We start from the raw sequence: 22,290 nt of genomic DNA, 5'->3' as shown, positions 1-22,290 counted from the left end.
TTGTACAGAAGTTCCAGGAGACTGTAATTAAGCATATTCCTCGCACCAGCTGAGCAATCAGTATGTTATTTTGGCAGGTAAAGCAAATTAAGCATTCATATAGCCTTTTGTTATCAAGTATTGATACCATGCCTTACACCAGGCATTTCCCAGAGGCAGAATTTCAGAAGTGCTTTACAGTTTTCTCAGGGCCATATTACTTACCCATCCCTCCACCTTGCTACAGGGAAAGCAGCAATACAAGTCTCTGAGGGGAACCATGCTGAATGACCCAAAATACTTCTGCAGATACAACCGTCACGTTGTAGCTTTAGAGACCTCCTGACCAGCATGGAAAGAAACACGACTCTAGAGGTTTTTGGACCCCAAAGCTGCCACAAATCCAGATTCAGATCAAACTGCTCTGAGCCACAGGGCAGTGTAATTTCCAGGGATATTCTGCGGGTGTGAGGCAGAGGAGGAAAAGGTGTAGCATGGCTGGTGATGCTGCTTGAAAGAACAGCTATTGTGGAATTTGCTCAAATCCAAAATGCTACTTCGGGCAGAGAGGCTAGTTGTCCAAATACTAGTGAGTATTCAAAAATACAAGGTAAACCACAGGATCATGCATCACAGGCGCATTATAAATAACACATTAATATAACTGCCCTCCTTTTCTAAGTGACTGTATTTTAACTTAGTTGTGAGTGTGGGTGAAATTAATTTTTCATACAGCATGAACTTGCTCAGCGAAGGGACTGTCAGTTCCTCCTCAGGACCCACAACAAGAGCTGCTGTACATCAGTATTTCAGTGGAGCTGACACAGTTGCCCCACTTACGCCTACTGCTCAGCCAGCTACGGCCAGAGAAATCAAGTCACACGGACTCTAATTTCGGGTATTACTGCATATGTCTTTCAATTCAGCCGTGAGTGGCCAGCAATTAAGCTCTATCATTTCAGTGACTGCAGTCGACAAAGGTGCCAGCCAAGAATCACCACACTGGCTGGAAATGGTGATTGCAATTAAACTACAATCAGCCTGGCAGGCTGACGTGATCAAGGTCTGTCGCATGAAAACCCACAGCAGCACCATTACAGACCTTTTCCTACTGGAAGATTTTAATTTGGGGCTGCAATGACCAGGAAGGCTGGAAACTGCAAAGGCTTGGTCGCTACTTTCAGAGTTTTGCAAGCTCAGCTCAATCAACCAGAAGTGTGGAAAAAAGTGCATGGGAAGAATGAAGTGAAAAGACATTGATGTAAAACATACCATCTGTACTCTTGGCTTTATTCCTCAAGTTACGGTCTATGAAGCAAGAAGGCCTTTTCTGCTCTTGGCCTTCCCCTCCCCAGCCATTTAACAAGCCTGTCTACAACTGGTCCCAACAAGCAAGACCACGGGGTTCAGCCTATGCTATACCTGGCTTCCCGAGCACCTTGGTTCACTCTTCTTTCAGACCTGTGAAAGATTTGCAGGTATAAAATATTTTTTCTTTTTTTTTTTTTCTAGAAATAAAAAGATGTCAATATGTCTTCTGGGCTTTACTTCCCTGATCTTCCTCCTTTAAAAAAAATATTTCACTTTAATGGAATTAAAGCTCATACTATAAATTCAAATTATAACTAAAGGATGAATTCTGGCTACAGAAATGGATAGGAAAGCCCGTGTTGACTTTCCCAGGGGCAACATTGTACCTCAGACAAATAATAAGATGGTTTTTAATGCTGACTTCTCATAGCTGAATTTTTTTTTGCTGACAGTCTGTTTCTGTTGCATGTATTGCTGAGTTTCTTGTCTGCTGCAATAGTGACACTTAATCTGCCTTTATATCTCTGAGGACGTAAACTTATGAAGGTAGAAACCTAAAGGCAGTAATTTCTCCTGAAAATCCTTGGTGTTACTCTTAAAAGATGTCGGATGAAAAAAGTTATAGAAAGCTCTGCATGAAGAGCGTCAAATTTAACTCCATGGAGACAAAGACAAAGCTAGAACGTAACAACACCAAAAAAGAAACTTTAAGGGGCTAATTACAGGATTAACATAGTCTAAAAGCACCAAAAGATCTTCCCTCTTATGTCAGATTATGACTTTCTCCACACTCAAAACTCCTACTTAAAACCTCTCTCCACACTCAAAACTCCAATAATTCATATTTAAAACCTCTCTCATTCTTCATTTCCCATAGACTGAATCTTAAACGTAAGGACTAAGTGATGGCACGGACAAGTGGCGCACAGATTACTGTGAGCGTGCTTGCACAGACATAGGTGGTGATGCTCCATTTTGCAGAGAGCACCTTGTGAACTGGATTTCACAGCACCCCAAGTTTCATTCATATTCAGCTAAGTGAAAAGATCTCACAAGCAAAGCTTGCAAATGCAACTGCATCACTGCCAGCATTTTCACGCTGTAAGCAGGCTGTCAGTTTAATTGTGGAGACAGAAAAGTAACACATTTTTCAAGGGGTGACTACAACTTAACAAACCAGACAAAAAAAAAAATCCCGATGACAGTGCTCCTCAAATTCATAAATGTCTTCACAGACTGAGATTTTTAAATCTTTCTGCACTGCTCTGGCTCTGCTTTAATGAAAATTATAGCAAAATATTCAACAATTTCAGTAGGAAAAGACTGGAAAATCCTATTCATAACACGCATAATTTTAAGCTAAATTCATAGTGGATATATTAGTGCCTTGGTTTTACAGGTCTCACATGAAAGTCGACATCCCACAGCGATTTCAATAAAACATTAAAGCTTCACGTAACTCAGGGAGAAGAGTTCTTCGATGAGTGAACGCAGCATAACTAAACACTGAAAGTTCCCTTTGAACTTTCCACGGGCTCTTTCAGGACGAAAAGGAAAGGTGTCTCCTTTGCTTCCATTAAAGTACTCAAACTCATGAATTTTTGAAGAAGCATTTGAAGGGTTTTACTGGGAAAGGATGCAGTGAGTGTAAAGGAGGGCATTTTGGAAGAATTTCACTTGAGCACCTGCTGGGTATCCTTTACTGGCTCAGTCACTTTAGGCAATCTCATGGACAGGGACTGTCAATTGCTCTACCCCTGGATTGGAAAACCGAGCAAATCCAGGCAGGATTTTTTGCACAGCAGCCTGCCACTCTCTCTGCAGCAACATTTCTTAAAAAAAAGAAAAAAAGAAAAAAAAAAAAAAAAAAAAAAAGAGGCATTCCCCATCAGCTGCCTTTGCTTTTGACTAAAATACCAACATTTCTTATTGGCCTCCTTCCTCTTCCCAAGAACTGCAGGAGGGCTGCCTTTGCTTTTGACTAAAATACCAACATTTCTTATTGGCCTCCTTCCTCTTCCCAAGAACTGCAGGAGGTGAAAAAACAGAAAGGGAACATTTCAATTTGTCTTCCTATTTATAAGCAATTCCTGCACTGCGGGGAGGTCCTGCCCGCAGCCATCCTCACCGCGGCCCATCTCCGAGCCCAGTGCTCAGCCTCTGTCTGCAGAGGTACCAGACCACATTTAAGGCAGCTGCTTCTGAAGCCTACGTGAAAAACATCCACTGTGAAGAGCAGCTTCCTATTAAGAACAACAGCAACCCTCTAGGGAGAGGTTAAGAGACTGATGGATCCTGGGCAACTGAGACTCATACCCAGCTTAAAGAAACAAGTCACACCCTTCTCAGCTGATCCATCGCTCCTGGCACTGCCAGCGATAAGCAAGCTTTGGAAGAAGCAAAGCAGGGGGAGAGAAAGGCATCTGACAGCAGAGCGGAGCCAAAAGTGACTTCCAACGCGGCAAGAATTTGAAGTCTGCGTGGCAAAAAGGAATGACAAGGTCACAACCCACAAACCCCCTTGACAACTTTATCTGTGTCTTTTCACAAATCCGTAAACTTTCCCAAACATGCTCTAAGCCCCACCAACATTAATGCAGACTTCTCCACTCAAATCATCAAGCTTCTGGCTCAGCACCTTTCAGGCATACGCCAGAGCAAAAGCCACTCACATTTCTCTATTTTTTTGAGCAGAGGTGGGGTTACGGATGGCCACGGTCGCGATAACCAAGCCCGACAATGCCAACATGGGCACCAGATTAGACACGTATGCAGGACGTGTAGCAGAGTTTTACAAGAAAAGAGATGCTCACAAGGCCCTGGCTGCAAAAGAAAATTTTGGTTGGGTGGCATGGATTGGGCAAAAGGAATGTGAAACATCGTAATTCTCCATTTCCAGGATCACTATGACTGCAGGGGGAAAAAAAAAAAAAAAAGAAAAGAGAGTGTCTTATCCTTGCATGGGTAGTACTCTACAGTCATGCATCCTGAAAGCAGAAGTTAATTGCCACTTGCATTTAATAATGTGAGTGAAAAGGGAAAAGAAAAAGGAAAAAAAACCCCAATAAGTAGGTAGTTCATGCTAAGCTCATTACAGCAGTTTTCCAAGTCTGGAAAGAGAAATTTAAGAAAGGATGACACTGCTACCCCTTCTGCCTCTTCCCCTGCTCTACCAAAGCAAAGGTGGCAGAGGGGATGTGTTACACTGTTTCTGGGCAAAATTCAATGGCGTCAGCTACGCTGCCAAAGAAGGTGAGGTTCTGGTGAAGCTGCCAGATGCAAGACTGAGATACTTTCTGCTCTACCACCTTGCAGATTTTGAAGGAAGGTAGCAAATAGCTGGAGGCAGCGACTTCTTAAATTTCCTCTGACATTTCTACTACACTCTCAGACTCAGCTTCTGACTACGCATGAGACGGCAGCTGCTTAGTCAAAAGCTTCCCGACGAAGCCTAGTAACATGAGACTAGAGCTCCACAGCCTGCATCTGCTGCCATTCTCAAAGCAGGTACTGCTGCCTGAACCCCTTGAGAATACAAGGATATAAAAGACGTTTTTGACTCCTCTCTAGTGAGGATGATATGCCTGGATAGCAGAGAGTGAAGTACTGTTGGGAGGAGACAGACCGGGTCTCTAATCTCTCAGTTGCCAGTCTGGGGAGATGTGAATGTTGGGCTTGGATTTATCATACAGAAATCAGCAGATTCTTGGCTCCATCAATCCTCCATCACCGAAACCAGCCAGAGGCTAGATGTGCAGCAATGTCAGGACTTGGTGTGCTGGAGGCAGTACGGAGGGAAGGGTTTTGTGGGAAATAAACTTACTTCAAAAAAGAAGAGGTAAATAGAAGTAGCAGCAATTACAGGGCTATCACAAAAAGCACCTGAATTGAATACTCAGCTATCATTTTGTGCTCCTGCCGCTACAAATTTTAAGTCCTACAGTGCAAACATTCGGGAGCTGTAACGTCACCCCATCATCACCTCTCTGAACAGCTGAGGGACACACTGAGACTCTAAACAATATTCAATTTTTCAGTAATGACTAAAGCGCAGAGCTATTCTTGGGGATTAACACCTGCCCGAATGGTCCTTCAGGCTCAGGAAGGGACACTTGCCAGTGACTAATCTCTGGAAAATCTCTATGATAATTAGTAATACCAGGAGAGGAAAACCCAAAATAGTGTTGTGCTCGATTTTTTTATATTGGGTACACAAGTTATTTTTCTATTGATGTCAACAGATACTGGATCAGGACCCAGGGTGTTATGAGACATTCCCCCCCCCCCCCCCCCCCCCCAGCCTCCAGGAGAGGAGGTGGACTTCACACACACCTTTCTCTATCAAGAAAGATATCTAAAGCCATTCACAAAAGCACAATACACCCTTGGTATTTTTGTTTAGTTTCTAGTATTTGTTACCTTGAAGTCCATGTTTGCCATGTTTCCACAGCAATAGATGCAAAATACACGTTCTTCACAAATGAAAGGAGGGCATCTTCCATATACCCCTGGAGCTGGGACTGTCAGAAACTGTGCAACCCCAGGTAGCAGACGGAGGCCCTGAGCTAACAAAGCATTTAAGCACATCCTTAATTAATTTTAAGGACAGAAGTAGTCCCACTGTAGCTCTAACTGGCCATTCCCCTTTGCTTCTAGATAACCTTTTAATGTTCCAAAACTGATCATGCTGCATTCAGAGGTACAGCATTTGATCCAGAAAAAGCACGCGTACTGAAATTATATTTGGCTCTCAAATTCTGCGAAACTCTTGGGTGGAGAGAAGGGAGAAACGAGAGAAGGAGGAATAGGATACTGCACTTTTTCAAGCAGTTGAAGGCTCTGCCTCCAGTTACAGTTTATTCTGACCAGGCTATTTACTAGTATTAATCTTCAGTGGTTTGTGTTCACGATGCAAGTCATTTGGCTGTCTGCGCTGGATGGAGAGACAGCAACCTGTCAATGGCAGAGCAGCTGCGCGAGTCGCAGTGGACAGATGGCGAGGACGCAGCTCGATTCTTCCCTCCCTGTATTTCCCTCCTATAATTTTCTTTCCTTCCCCTCCTCCCCCCGATTCTTTCAGCGGGGGGAGGGAGAGCTACTTGGACCCCAACGTGCTTGAAGAACAAATTAAATTCGCCTTCTAATTATTTCCTGAGCCTCTGTACTAGCAATCTGTCCTCACCCCAGACAGATGGCAACTGCTGCTGCACAGCTGGTCTGGCACCAGCAAAGCCGGCGGATGAACGGCAGGCAGGTGTGATGCTGGTTTGGCTCACCAGCTGCAAAGAAATCAAGGAAGAAAACCCAGCCTATCAGCTGAGGGGAGCATGATTTGGAAGCATTCCTGGAGGATGACTGGCGGTTTAATCGGAGAAAAATCTAATATATACTTGTTCATTAAGACTTAGACCATGCCAGTTGACACTGGGCATTTATCGGGTGACTGAAGGAGGCTGTAGCATCCTCACTGGCGCTAGCTCTACCTATGTTCTCACTCCAAGGAGTTCTTACCGGACCTCTTGTTTTTTATTAACTTAGAATGTGTGTACATATACATGTGTGTGTATATGCATTTTAAGTGTCTATTTCCATGTACTTATGTAAAGTGTAATACAATGGTTTTGCTAATAAGTTGCTGAATTACAATCACGATCAAATAACTGCAACAGCAGCAGTATCACTAAGAGTCTCCCTTCAGTCATTCTATAGCCAGAGTACAACGTCACTTTGTCATCCATCACGGCACTGCTTTGTCCCAGCCTGCCACTGTTGTGAGCATACAAACACGAAAGCCTCAAGACCGTTTGAGTGCTAAACTGGTGTCACCTGAACTGAAAAGAAACATCCTTATTACAAAAACAAGAAAGAAAAAAAAGGAACCCTGATTCACCAAGAAAAAGAAAAACCTAAAACTTCTTCCCCATTCTCCTCCACTTGGTAAAACCAAGGAGTAACCCTGGACTACGTAACTGGTTCCCAACTTGGCTAAAGTTCTACATAGCTTTAAACTTTTTAAAATAAGACCCTTTTCAGTCTGGGTGGTGGTGTCTTTCTCTTCCCCATTTTAATTTCCCAGGTTGACCTGAGAGACTTCCATTGTCATGTCTTCATTCCTACTCAAATTTCCACGACTGTTGAGATTTTCACATGTGAACGGACGGATGAGTTTGTTTCCAGCAAAGGAAGAGTCACCGCCTGCTGAGAGACCACAGCAGCCTGCTACCTGCACAGCACTCTGCGAGCTTTGGGAGCATGTACCGAGACACGCGGACAAAAACCCCACTCATAAATGAAAGCCCCGAGTGTTAGCCTCTCACCGGGCAGAGGAGAGGAAAAGAGCTGCTAGAAAAAACAATACCGGGCAATTTAAAGGTGAACATTTTGCAAACTAACATGTTATCCAGGCTCACAGGAACACTCTAGTTCTGCCAAAACACAATTGCTGCGCTAGTATTAAATGGATTTTTTTAAATCAGTCTAAGCTTCTGCTTAGATACTGTCACACTGTGCAAACAGATCCCTTTGCGGATGCAAGTGGGAGCGTTAAAGCAGCCACCAGTCCAGGGATCCCTCCTGCCTGGGGCAGAGGAGGAGCGGCCACACCAGCGCTAAGGCAGCCATCCTCATTTAAGCATCTCCCATTTGCAGTTTAACCTGAGGTTTCGGATTTTGCCTGAAGTGGGTTAGGGAGTGCTCACACAGCCTATTCTGCTAAGCAGATGCATGCAAGACTAACTGCTGGCAGAGGGGCAGGGGGCATCAAACGGAGGGGGCAAAGGGGCCTCTCCGTATTTTAACTGGAAACAGCCGTTTGCAAAGTGGATGGCAGCGCAGTGTCTTCGCTGTGCTTCATCTGAGACATCCAGCAAAAGCCTCAATGCCATTTTCTGCTGGTGCAAGGAGAACGCAAACCCACAAACTTTTTTAATGCTATTTCCACAACCCTTTTACAAGCAGGTAACAACCCTATGCAAGTAGGAGGAATCATTTAAAACCTGAACAAAACTGCTTCTTCAACAAAAGATGATAGAGTTGGAGAATTTTCAAGCTTCCATGAAAACAGAGGAAACACTGGAGATCCAGTATCACAAGTAGTTGAAGGGCAACATGATTTAGATTTCAGATCCAGGAGCACAACCCAACCAGAAGATCTTGCTACACGTGAAACCAAACTTTGGGAAATCTTATGAAATTACAATAGCAAAAGTTAGGTGATAACCAAAGAGAAGGAAGGATCTGGATATCAAGGCATACTCTGGAGCTTGTTGAATCTGTGCTGGTGGACAATACTGGTTGGTGCGTGCTTTGATGATGAATTTCCCTGGAGCCTTGTTTGTCCCTGTTCTGCATTATACAGAGACACAATCATCTGTATAGCATTTATAATGCAGGGAGAGAGAGAGGCTTTTGCCAGGGCCACACTATTTACACTGGAGCATCAGTTACTCCACTTATGCAACAAAAAAAAAGGAAAAATACGCCCAAAAAAAAAGTGAATCAGAAGAGAGATCCTGAAGACTGATGGCCAGCTTTGGTAACGCTTACCTTCTCCGAGCAAGAAACAGGCACGTACAACACGGAGGAACCACAAGCTAAGGCACGTGGCCTGGTGGGTGACTCTGAACCTATCCTCAGCCGGTGTCTCTAACCTTTACCAAATGCTATCACTCCATCTCCGCTGAATTAGCGGCGAGAGAGCACTGCTCCTCCACCCGTTCACAGCAGGTCGTAGAACAATGCTGGAAAGCTGCCAAGGGTTCGGATGCAAAGAGAAGGAAGATGGGGAAACCCCCAAGAAGCAAACCCCAAACCTGAAAGCTGCCTGAGAGACTGCACAAGCCTAAGCATCGCTTCTCAGACTTTTTATTCGGGAAAACTCTCTCCGAGCTTCAAGGGCAATCGCACCTCAATAAAAATTAACTACAAGTTGGATGATTTTTCCTCCAAGCTTTATCGACCAGGCTCCTAAGCATCTACAAAATAGCATAAAGTAGTTGTATTTAAGGGTTTTGAATTATTATTTGTTGGGGTTTTTTTGCATTTTTCTCAAACTGTGGAGCCTCGGTCATAGACTCACAGACCAAAATCTGACTGAGGTAGGTGCTGTGGGAAGGCAGCACAAAAAAAGATAATTAAGCATAAGCAAAAACAGAAGCATATGTTCTCTTGGGATATGTTCTAGTCACAATCATTCATGGGTAACTAAAGAGTAGCGAAAGCGTTTCCACATAATCTCATAGCAGCAAGCCAGATGACTCAAAAACAAACCCGAAAATTCCTCCCTATTTCCCTTCATTTTCAAATGATGAGGGAGAAAAAGGCTTTACAAGATGCCACAAAAGGCTGGCGGACTCCATTTGTTTCACACTGAGCCGGTATCTGACTCTGAATACTGAAGAGTTCACCGAGGCGACTGTTAACACAGCGGTCCCCAAGGAAAGATGGTCCAGGTTGTTGCTGCTCCGTTCCCCGTGCAGAGTCAACACAGCTTTTTTTACTCCTCAGCACTCTATTTAAAGGTAATTTAAAAATTACTTCCCTGCCTTCAAATTAATTCCGAAGCCTCGGAAGAAGCTGAAAGCCTACTACTGATATTATATGATTGCTATAAAATCCTGCTTCTTCCTTCCGTTTGTTTACCTTATGTATACACCAGGAATGTCTTGGTTTTGCTGAAATATTCATGGGACGATGTTTGGTAGCTCTCATCTGCTAACTGAAGGGCAGGAGAAGAAAGATACTCTAAAAAGTTAGTTTCTGATATGATAGTGACGCTCAAGGAAGTGAAAAAAAAAATACATGAACAAAAATAACCCTCAAAAGTGAAAACCAAAATCAAAGACAAGGGAACACTCCCTCCCCCACAGCCCCACAAGTACATTTTCTTCAATGATGGAGGAGTCTGCAGGCAGGCCTTCCAGAGCTGAAATACTTTGCTGCCTTTCTAAGGTTGTGTGATTTGGCCAGAAGGCTACAGGTTTTGCTAAAGAAAGAAATGCAAGAGCCCCTCTTGCCTTGCCTGACTTAATGGTCATGGAGGCTGGGCTGAATCTGACTTTCTATTATTGATAAAAAAAAAAAATCAAACCGAAATAAAAGCAGTCATAAGCCCATTTGGTTTCCTTTTGCAGTAATTTTAATGTCTTGAAAACTTGGGTCAATCCCCGCTTACACGTATTTTTACCAAATTTGCCGTCCACCTTGGGAAAAAGCTGAGAAAAAGGAGGCGGCCAGAGGCTGGAAGAGAACGCCAAATTGCCTGGAAAATGAGAGATTAACACAGATGCCTTTGTGTTAACAGAAAACATACAATGCAACGCAACAGCAGAGAGCACTGCCAGGGAGCCACGAGAGCACAGCAAAGAAGACGCTGCAGCAGTCAGCCGGCGAACGCACCAGAAATGGGGATTTTTCGATTCAGGAAAAAGCTCTGCTTGTTCCTATTTGAACATAAATGTCCTCTGTGGAGCCAGAGGACTCTCCAAGTTTGGTATCCCCCGTGAGAGGAAGGCTCTTCCCCCAAGAAGGCGTTAGCCAGACTGGCTCTTTAAAATAAACAGCTGGAATATCGCCCTAAGGGCCAAATACAAAGGGGTTTTGGTGGCTGAACCAGCATTAACTGAAATGAAGACCAGATTTCTGCTCTCCGGCAAGGGTGGTGGCTTGGCTTGGTGAGGTTTTTAAACTGCTTTAGCTTCAGGGTGACTTCACATGGCCCAGGTTTTCCTGGGAGGGAGGAGAGAAAACTGGAGGGTCATTTCCCTTCTGTCCTTGTTCCCTGCTGCCACTGTCCCCCACTGCACAGCCTTGCTGGGACAAGGCACAAGGTTGTAGCTGCATCAAGCAGTGCTGTGCCAAACATCCATCTTCCACTTAGGTACCAGGGAGCTGCACCGCCTTTCACTTAGGTGTACCGAGGTACAGCAGAACTGGCAAATCTGCATCCTCCCTTGAGGTTATTCCGTGCACAGAGGCTGCCGTAAATCTGTATTTCTTCAACTTTGCAATATTTGCTCTTCCGCTTACTAGAAACTAAAAGCCCCCAGCATGACCTCGTATCCTAACTCACACGGTCTTATCTTTTAGGCTGTTGCACAGCTCCATTCAGTAAAATCAGCAACAGATAAACATAACCCCAGAAAGTAATAGTTTTACTGTAGTAATTTACAGTTCTTAAATAGAAGAAACTGAAAAGTAATCAGAAGGGGTGGGGAAGAGGGAGGGATGGGAAATAGGACAGCACACGACCTGGCTGTCAGTGCTGCAGGCATCAGCTACAGCATGAGATCGTACTGTTTGCATGGGAAAGCCGCAAGGAAGAGGGCACATGGGCTGCTTATAGACCGGATTCATACCTAAAAACTCAATGCAAAATGAATCGATACCTTTAATTACTCTAAAGGCATTGGCATTACTCGACTTCTCTGCATTTGTTCACATAAACCCTGCACTTGGATTTCTTACTCGAGCGCTCTCCCAGAGCCCAGCTCTGTAACACAACGGCATAAGCCCTGGCTCATCACACTCTGCTTGACAGCTACAAAGCAAGCCATGAGCACCGAGATTTGTTTGCAACAGCGCCGGACTCACCATTCCCAGATACCTCCTGCCACCACCCAAAGCACCACAACCCATTTGACTTCCTCCCAGTAAGCAAAAAATGTACTAAATTAAGAACTAAACTCAGCCCTGGTCTGAGAGGGACCGGCATCACTAGCACGCTAAAGGTTTTGTACTTTGTTTCCAAGGTAGGAAGATAGGGGTTTTGCTGCGGAGTAAGCAAAACAACAAAGTGTTTTTAAAGCATAAGCAAAGTGAGTCTCTCTCAAATTCCCCGTGACTTTGGGCACCCTGACCAAGGGCACCACCATCTTTCAGCTTTATTCCAACACGCCGTGCTGTGTTCCTCAGAGGTCAAAACTGCCTTCAAATTCCACTAAATCCACTGTTACTTCCTGTTCTTTAATCTATCAGTTTAATAAATCTGCTCCATTACTGTCTCATTTGTAGAGGCAGGCAGGAGACTGTGCAACACAGCAGATGCAGGAGTGGTTTTTTTTTTTTAAAAAAGGCAGTCGGGGGGAACCTAAGCAAATGGCTTTTATTTGCTTATATCTGGGATCTCTGAACGTGTGCACAGAGGTGCTGGGGCCAGCCAAAGCAGTAGCAATGGTTGCCTAAGCTCCCCATGCCCCTCCAGGAGGAGTTCTCCTAATCACTGTGGCCATCCCAAACCACAACATGCCTCTAGACTTTGTATGGGATCATACAGTGGTAGAGAGTTGGGTCATACCCAAAGATCAAACCACAGGGAATCCTGCTCCATGTTAATAAATACTGCTCAGTAGGACTCGTGGATAAAAAGCCATTCTGAGCTCTTCAGGACTCTGCCAGATATATCTCACCAAGCTTTGGAAAGCTCAGGTTGAAAGAGTAGGAATCCCAGTGGATGTATCAGCTGTTTCACTGTTCTTCATGGCTACGTAGCATTCCTCACATTCCCTATGAAAGCATGAAGCAAGGAGCCTTAAAAGGGTACGTCCTAGCAGCGTAAAGCCACGTCCATCCTTCCTAGCACCTGCTGGTGATGGGATCACCACAGAGAAGCCGTCTGGAGTCTGTCTGGACATGCCTTCTCCTGGATCAGAAGAATGGCAAGCCCCATACGCTTTTTCCACCAGCTGCGCCAATACAAGAAAGGCATCACTTGGGAAGATCCTGGGAAGGTAGCTATCCTGGGAAGATAGCTACCCAGCGTATCTTCCCAGGAGTCGCATTCCAGGTAACGCCTCGTACAAGGTTACACGGGGCACTGCGCACGAAACATTGCAAAACGTGCAGAGCAGTGGCTTCTGTTTTAAGAGCAGCGGGTCAGCCTTCATGCTCGGTCTGTTAAACACCATGCGTCTGCATGTGTATCTATATATGTCTGTGTACGTATAAGCGCCTGTATGGAAAACTAAAGGGAAAAACAAGGAATGCTTAGAAAAGAGCCTAGTTCAGTTAACTGCCCTCTGACATCCCCAAGCTCTGCCCCTGAACCTCTGCTGCCTACAAAATCATGCTCCAGGCTGTAGTCTTCAAAGGTTACAGAGTGCTCCACATACAGCAGTTTGTGTTCAGCAATGCAATGATTTTTAATGCCAGTGTGCTTTTATCGTTCTTCTTGCCATCACAGATTTCAGGACCTGCAAGGAACCTCTCTAGTTGGCCATTTGTGGGGGAAGCAGAACATCCTTCTTCACAAGATAATGTGATAATAGAGTATCTTCATTTTTAGTAATGGTTTTCTTCTCCTGTTGTTTAGCACTGAATAGAGAAGCTGTTGAAAGAACGCAAGCAAACGAGACAGACAATAGGAGGGGCACATTTTGCCTAAGCATTCATCAGCCCATTTGCTTGAACGAGAGGAAAAGCAAGGCAAAGAAGAGAGGAAAGAGCATCACATTTTTGCCTAAGCACACGGATGATAGGCTTTATAAACTTAAATTTTTACAGCTTCCAACAAGCACAAGGCTTGTTTTTGCAACAGTGGTGCTCAGTTTTTAATTGTTTTCCCTAAGCTGGAGATCTGCTTTCTAGGATATCTAAATGCTGCAAAGTGGCAACTGAGAGTCTGGAGAGGTCTGAGTGCAGATCAGTTAAGAGGAATCTCCCTCATTTAGTCATAAAAATAAAGTGTTAATGTACAGGGCTGAGACTGCACTTTGTTTTGTGTTTGCTTTCTGCCTAGCACAGAGTGGTCTTAGTTCCCCAACCCAAGGATTTAAAGGCAGAAAAAAAAAATCAAATCACCAATAAACAATAGATACTAAGGCAGATAAATGGGGGACTGGAACTATTTGTTAAATAAGCATGACTAAGGCCACCAGAATTAGCATCTACAGGACTTCCCATATGCTACAAAATAATTATGAGGGCCAGGATTAAAATCTGAATGATCGAGAAACCTTCACAAGAATTTAAGAAAGACCTCGATGTATTCAGGGGGAGGTATCAGTTCTGCAATTCAACTGCATCTCTCATTAAACATTGCTAAAAACTCCACAAAAGGGAAATGAAGTTAATTGAATTTAAATCAGCTAATAAATATTCTTTTGGATACTCTTTTCCCAGCAAGAGAGTAAAAAGGGATGATGCCTGTGGTGTATTATCAATGTAAAAAACTTGACCCTAAAAACAGCAAAAGAAAGAGGAATTTACTGTACATGAGTATGCTAAGCATAAACCTTGCATCTTCTTCCTGGCTGGGACCATTCTTCAAATTAAATCTTCTGGTAAACTTTAAGAAATCCTTGATCGCTGTAGCAAGGTATTAACAGTGCTGTAGATGGGAAAAATTTATCTTCTAACCTCCATTAAGGTTTTCTGTCCTGTCTATATAACCACAGACAATTCTGGTAGTCATACAAACACATACTTAAGCCTGAGCATCCCCAGGAAATTGTTTAATAATGATAAATGAACAGAAGTCATGCAGAATAAAATGGAAAATCGACTCATGCTGGAATTAAACATTACAGAATTAATTTGGGAAGCATGCCGTAATGCCAAATTTGATCCATGCAAGCAAATCTCATAAGTTTGGGCCAACATCTGGCTTCTTATGTGAACTTTCCAAGCTGCTTCTCTGTCATACAAAACTGTCTTGGATATTTTATGGGAACAAGCTCCCTCTCAAATTTTCCAAAACTTTCTATCTTCAGGGATGCCAGAATTACCACAAGAATGTCTTTTTCCTGGCATTTTAAATTGGACTGATTCAGACCTCACTGATAGGATACACTACAGGATAATTTATACCAAGAACGATGCTTTATTTAGGAGTAGAGGTTTTGTTACACCAAGCCAACCCAATCATCTGTTTAGTCCGATAACCTGCTGACAGTGGCCTTTGCCTAGTCCTCCAGAGCAAAAATTAAAAGAAATTAAAAAAAAAAAAAAACACAACACCAAACCAAACAACAACAAAAACCACCACAAAAAAAACAGCAAAGCAAACAAGCAAAACCGTGACCACAAAGTCGTGGTAACCACCAGTGGAGCAGCCAGGGGTGAATCAAGACTCTCTGTGCCTGTACTTAAAAAAGTAATTGATACTATAAACTCAAGTCATACCTATGAACTAATGCAGACAGCACCGGATGTTCCTCTTACAGGGACAACTGGATGTGAAATTGATTTACTCATTGGAATCAATGAAAATCACCACATTCAACCAGTTTGCTGGTATTTCTCTAGATCAGGATACAAGTAGTTAATCGAAGGAAGAGAAGTGGCCTGCATTCTTCCTGGAGAGCGCCCTGGAAGGGTATTTTACAGAAAGAAAAAATAATATAGTGGTGAAAAGAAAACCAGCGGTACTGGCTTACAGAGGGGCTGGATGAGCACATCCAAGCTGGGTTAATGCACTTTCTGGAAGAATGCTTAACTTCTCTCAGCGTTCTGATTTCCTCTGCAATCTAGGCAACAAAATTTCATAGTTTCTTTTCTCCCGACTTTCCACTCCAAATGGACAATGCAGGAAGTAAAAACCTGGTATCACGTTATCAGATGAGGAAATTTTGGGACTCAAGTTACAGTTAATTAAAGGAGGGTCATCCTTAAGCCAGTGTTGTAAATGGTTGTCAATGTTTTCCCTGCCTGCCCTCCAATAAACCATTCATGCTGATGACAGTCAAACTGCCTTTAAAGCAGGCACTATGAATCGGAATAAAAATATTCCTCCTTATCTAGTAACAACATACCATCTTGGAGCACTTATAACCCCACCTGTTCTGCAGTAAGAGCATGTCTAATTTATATAAACGCTGGTTTATTCCGAGATACAATGAGAAATCCAGTGGAGGAAAGATTACGTATTAAGACATCAAACCACCCGTGGGAGTTCCATCATTGTACTATCATATATCATACTATTCAGTGGTCTCTTTAATCAGACTTTTCATGAACTGACCCACCTCATATCTGAAGAGAGGAACAGGACAATAATCGCTAGTATACAGTAATGCCATAAAACTAATGAAGTTCAAAATTGCAACCTCTTTATATTCTTGGAACCACATTCTAAAAAATACCTTAATCCCAAAGAAACTGATTAAATCCAAACATAAGCAAACATGAGATCTTGGACTGAAGAACTGCTGGAGCTGATCCAAAGCAGCAGTCTCTCCCCTGACTGCAGTGCGTTTTGGATCACTGCGTTTTGGATCACCTCCTTCAGCCCCTCTAATCTCTGTGTGCATTGCCTACGACTTCAGCAGAGCTGCACACCCCTTTGAAGTTGCTCTTCACATTTCGGCAAGTACGCAATGTTGTGTCTATTACAGGACCCAGCAAAGGAAGAGGTAACTACTGTCCAAGAATACCAATTTTTTTTTGCTGATAACAGTTGGAACTTAAAGCAGGAAAACACCCCGAGCCTGTTGCTTTCTAGTTTTGGAGCCTGTTGCTTTCTAGCTTTTCCTCAAGAGGAGTATTCAACATGGATCCAAGGACACAAAATAACAGAGTCAATGTAAACCGAGCAATATTTCTAGCCCGGCCTGCTGTGCTCACCACATGAAAGTGTTTTCCATCACATCCCTCCTCCCATCCTCCCTCGCCATGTGACCAGAAAGGCGTATGAGATGCTATAGCATTTGTTTTTACAGAATAACGGCATGCATTTCAGCTGCCAGCAAGATAAGTGCTCATGTATTTCCTGCATCACGGGCTCCTATAAGCTAAGGACAGAATAAGATCTATTAATTCATCCAGTCCGTCTCCCTCCCTACAGGGATATAATCCAAGCTAGCAGAGAATGACTCTGTCCCTTCCAGCAGACCACACAGGGGAGCTGAGAAGTTGACTCCAAGCAGAGGAGTTGGCCTGCTAACTAAAGAGCCTCATTTCTAAAACCTCCATCCTAATCCCCAGGCACAGTTCAGCCAGGAGAGATGTGACCCTGAGCTGCCAGCCCTGCAGAACATTTTCCAGGGCTCTCTATGAGCTTTAAAAAACCCCGACCAACAACGCTGCCAGCATTTTTCATGGAAGATTATTTAGTTTCATTCCATCACAAAGCTTTTCTTGATGTTTAAGTTACTTCTTTTGCAGCCCGCTAAGTCTAGTTGCACCCTCTTGCAAAGGCTAAGTGATTATCTCTTGAGTACGCACACCTGAAATTGCTGGCATCTTTGCTTCTCAGATAATCTATCTATAGTAAGCATTTTTAATCATTCCTCAGAAATCAGTCCCTTTGCTCTCCTCATCAGCTCTTTCCCTTTCCTCTCAAACTTTCAAAGGGCAGGTGTTCTATATTTAAGCCAGGGAGGCAGATGCATCCACGCTGCACACGTAAAGCCTGTTATTCTTCCGTTCATAACCGGGACATCACAGACAACCGAGCTGCCTTGTATTACTGCTTCACTGCAGGAGCCATCCCTGACCACAGGCCCTTGATTTCTTCCAGCCCTGTGACTTTGCGTGTGCTCTTTCACACCCAATACACACGTTAAGCTATCATTCCTTTTATATTCCTGTTTCCATCCCTCAGTCTCCTCAAATTGTTCTGCGCCGTCAGCCTGTCTGCAGAGGGCCAGTTCACGGCCAATAACTGCAGACACGCGCGTTTTGCACGTAAAAAGGTAAAACCCACCGAGCTCTGATGCCTTTCATGTTCCTTCCTCGGTTGTCATCGTCCTGGCATCTACATCACAACACCACTGAGCATAAATAAGTTTTATTCTCGGACAGGAGATGCATCACCAAGTTCCCCGAAAGAGCTGCTGCTTTGTCTACTCGCACAAGTGGCATAAAGGGTACCCCCCTGGTGATACCCAATATCTTTCAGATCACAACTGCGTCCTGAACCACTCCTCAGCCTCCCAAGCAGAAAGAATTTCAGCCTGAGCAACACAAAGGCGTATATTGTGGCTATCTGATGGGCAGGAAGGGATTTGGGGTCTACAGTTCCTCCGAGTCTTCCAGCAGTCACAGGTAACGTGACAGAAAGCAAGTATCTTTCAAGTGAAAATAGCTCAGAATAAAACTGATGTCCCCTTTTTTTTCCCGCACCTGTCTTTGTTTCGGATCCATAATCGTTACAAGAAACAATCTTCAACTCAATTGTCCGAGCGAGGGAATGCCCGACATCGTTATGTGGCGTTTTCCAAGTCAGCTGTCAGGTTTTGTTTAGCATTCTGCACCGGTCCTACAGTGTGGCTTGCCTAGAAATTTTAAATGCAAATGTATTTGTGGGCTGGCATGAGAGAACAATATCAGAATTTTACCTCACACCACAGCTCCACGCTCGGCTCCATTTGACTCCCTTTTCCTCCCTGCCATATACGCAGCTGTTGCAGCTACTAAGAAAAAGGCTTAAACAAGAAAATCTTTACCTATTATTTTTCCTGTTGAAAGACTTCCCCTGGCCTTTCTGCTTCAACAGACCTAAACCACAGTTTAAACAATGCTTTAAAATTACCTGCGGCTCCAACTTAAGATGTAGAGCAAGCAAGCAATTTCTTTAATAGCAGGGAATAACAGTACTTAATTCAAATCATCCCCATACAGTATTTTCCATCTTCCAAGGGCGAGATATGCACTAGCTAATTAATCACTGTTTTCTCCACACCCCAAACTCGCCAGTCTTATCCTAAGAAACCAGGGGGAAAGCAAACGCCACTGAGAGGACGTGCTTCTGGACAAGCATTTGTCATTTTCTTCTCTTCTTTCTTTGTGCTCAGTGTCAATGAGTCCCAGGCCACAGATGTGGGCAGATAATTACCAGCTATCATAATTCAACAGTTCCTTGAGAGGCTGCAGCCGGGGCTATCGGAAAGGCAAATTTTTCATTGACCTTAATACAAAGGCATTTTTCTAGCGGTGATGTTGAAACACTTCAAACACTGGTCAGAACCTGACCTAAGCGCTTTCCTTCTGGCGCAAGGACGCTCTTGCCCATGCGTGGGACCAACCACTCGTGTAAATCTAGGCACAACCTCAGCACAGCTCAGCAGTTTGCGATGAGCTACGCCAGATCAGAATACGTTCCAGAAATTATAGTGCCACTATTGTGCAGCAAAAAAGCTCCCATTTTCCCTTTAAAGAACAGCTTTTTGGTTTGCTTTTGTGGTTTACAACACACACGCAAGAGCGATACTTTAAAGGAAAACGAAGAAGTAGGCCAGAAGGTCAGCTGGTACGAATGGCCAGAGCCTCCAGCTCTGGACCAATCTACCTTGTTGCAGTTAATATCCATTACAATATTTAACTCTATTGTTGAGACGGGAAATACTATTTTTAGCCATTACCTATTATTTTTGTTCAAAGATTAAGTGTCACTTACAGCTCTATTACCAACCTTGCATTTTATCATGTGTATTTATGGAGCTGTTCATTAATCCCCCCGGCTTGTACATTAAAAAAAAAAAAAAAAAATTGAAGTAATTTTACTGGCTTGCTTTATTGTGGCTACATTTTACAACTATAATTCTATGTGCCATAAAAATTAAAAGGAAACGCCTCTAGAATGGAAATGGGCGGAGGTATGACTGTAACCCAAGGATCAGATTTTTTGAAGTGGTCAGGGCTTGATTTTCTTAAGTGTTGAACGACTCAAACCTTGGCTTACACAGATACATTTCCCTCACGGTCCCCCAAAGACCTTTGGATACAAAAGTCTGAGAACTAAAAGAACAAACTGAAAATCTAGAAATTTACTCTGGAGCCTAAACACAAGCCTAGAAGTGTTCAAAATCTGGCTCTGTCTTAGATGATGAGTACTTTTGGAAATTCCTCTTACACCGTCTGCTTTGCAGTGTCTTTTTTACTGCATATCCACTGGGAAAATGTCTTAATTCCATACTCCTTCCAGAGTCTTCCCCTAATTAGACTACTAATAAGAAAAAGAAAGATGAAGCATTAAGTTATTCAATCAATGGTGTATATTATAAATACGAATACATGCTTCATAGTAAGTCACATATTAATAGACTACCATAGAAACACTAGAGTTACATGCACTATTTATTCATCTGACGCCCAGAACTAAGTTTTAGATACGCTATTCTTTGGCTACAGGAGAAGTTTTGAACAAAGAAGAGTTTTGCTAGGCAGCATCACAGCTTTACATCCAGCTACGCACTAAATGCCAAGCGTGTCCATTATTCTATAGGCGGCCTATATTGAACTATTCCTTTTATTCGAACTATAAGAAAGCTGCCTACTCATCACCTACTATTACTCTTTCCTAAAAGCAAATAGGTGTGTGAGACGGAAGAAATGAAAAGCATTTATTTTAAATGAAGCACCAAAATTTAGGTTTAGACCTATCTTTCCATTATTAATCAACATGCTCGTAAATGCAAAAACCGATTGTCTCCTGTAATTTAAAATGAAATGCTTAAAAGTATGCTGGCTGGAAATGATGAACATTAGAAAAGCTAAATCATTTCCTCGATTCTTTTTCTAAGGCTGTCTCTCTTGTTGCTTCTACAATATTAAAACATCGGCATACATCCAACTTAATGTATTCTTGAAGAAAACGAAGACACCGGACCTTTACCAACGATCACTTTTCAGCTGCCAAAATTAACAGAGACTGCACACACACAAAAATTGAAAGGGACAAGCCCATCTTCTGCAAAAGCTATCAGAGATTATACACTTCAGGGTGGAAACATGCAAAATCATTCTGAAAAAAAAAAAATCTCTCATGCATGTAGATCTTACTTGCGTGAATAAGGCTTACAGCAGTCAACCCACAGGAATCACATTTAGAGTCAACTCCAGTTACCTGAGAGAGCTATTTCAGACTGTAAAAAAAAAGGAGATGAGTGTCTGCACAAATACTAATTTAACATTCACGTAGTGTGCAAAAACTGTGAGCCCGAGGTCTAGAATTAGCAGAAATCAACTGAACGGCTACGAGGGCTGTATTTTATCGCACTTCACAGGAATAAACAAAGCCGGGAGTCCCCCTCAGACCACGGAGACCGCTCCTCCGCAGGCTGGGCTATCTCACTAGAGACCCCCGACCTCCCACGGCCGCACGGCCCCTGGGTGGCAAGAGGGGCCCCGGAGCCGCTCCCCAAGCCCCCAGCTGCCAGGGGACACGCCGCACCCCCCCGCAGGCGCCGTGTCCCCCGCGGGGCGGCGGGACGAGGACAGACCCACTTTCCCTTCCCCAATTTTCCGGGCTGGGCACAGACCCGGCGGCGGCAGCAGCGCCCGGTCCCCCCCAGACCACGTCGCCGGAGGTGCCGGCTCCGCCGCCCCCCACTCACCGTGCGCGACCCCAACCGGCGCCGCCGGGGGAATGAGCCGGAGGCGAGGCGAGGCCCGGCCCGGCCCGGCCCGGCCCGGCCCGTGGGGTGGGGGGGTGGGAACGGGGGGGTCCGGCGGCCCCGCAGCGGAGAGCGGCCGGTGCCGGCGCTGCCGCCCGGGCCGCGGCGCGATGCACAATGCGCGGCCGCGGGAGCCGCGCCGGCAGGGCGGGGGCGGGGCGGGGCGGGGCGGGGCGGAGGGAGCCGGGGCGGGGGTGGGGGGGGGCGCGGCGCGGCGCGCGCCTCGCCGCCGGGGGGGGGGAGCCGAGAGGAAAACAAAACCTCAAAAACCCCAAATCCCTCAAGCCCCACCCCGACGGCGGACCGGCGGGGAGCCCCGAGCCCTCGTCCCCGCTGCGGCTCCGCCTCTCTGTCTCTGCCCCCGGCCCGGCTCCGCAGCCCCCTCCCCGCCTGGGGATGGATGGATGGACGGACGGACGGACGGACGGACGGACAGACGGAAGCCCCTTCCGCGGCGGGGTCCCTCGGCGCCGGGTCGGGCTCGGCCCCCGCGGCGTCTCGCCACGCCGGACGCCGGCGGGGCCCCAGTGCGTTTATCGGCACCCCTTCCCTCCGCGCCCGCTGCTGCTCGGTGGGCAGGGTCCCCCCGGTCCCCGCCGCCCGGGAGCGGGGCTTGGCGGCGGGTAACGGCGGGTGCCGGCTGATGGATAGCTGAGCGGCGGGCGGCTCA

At 44.9% G+C, this 22,290-nt stretch overlaps 1 protein-coding gene across 11 annotated transcripts in view; it reads right to left on the bottom strand.

Moving 5' to 3' along the window:
* PRR5 (proline rich 5) overlaps positions 1–21,624 on the bottom strand; it is a 93,389-nt gene extending 71,765 nt beyond the window's left edge. For 6 of the 11 annotated variants that reach the window (XM_075507301.1, XM_075507332.1, XM_075507338.1 and 3 more), the window contains exons 1-2: positions 21,561–21,624; positions 21,007–21,089 (exon numbers count right to left, since the gene is read on the bottom strand). The gene's annotated coding sequence lies outside the window, so the exon portion shown is untranslated. The remainder of the gene's footprint in view (positions 1–21,006; positions 21,090–21,560) is intronic. The other 5 variants (XM_075507311.1, XM_075507345.1, XM_075507321.1 and 2 more) reach the window with 5 other exon arrangements.
* Positions 21,625–22,290: the final 666 nt, after the last annotated feature.

Source organism: Mycteria americana, chromosome 1 (assembly GCF_035582795.1).
Source record: "Mycteria americana isolate JAX WOST 10 ecotype Jacksonville Zoo and Gardens chromosome 1, USCA_MyAme_1.0, whole genome shotgun sequence".
NCBI lineage: Eukaryota > Metazoa > Chordata > Aves > Ciconiiformes > Ciconiidae > Mycteria > Mycteria americana.
Note: the sequence above shows the minus strand (reverse complement) of the source record. Positions and strands in the feature narration are given on the sequence as shown.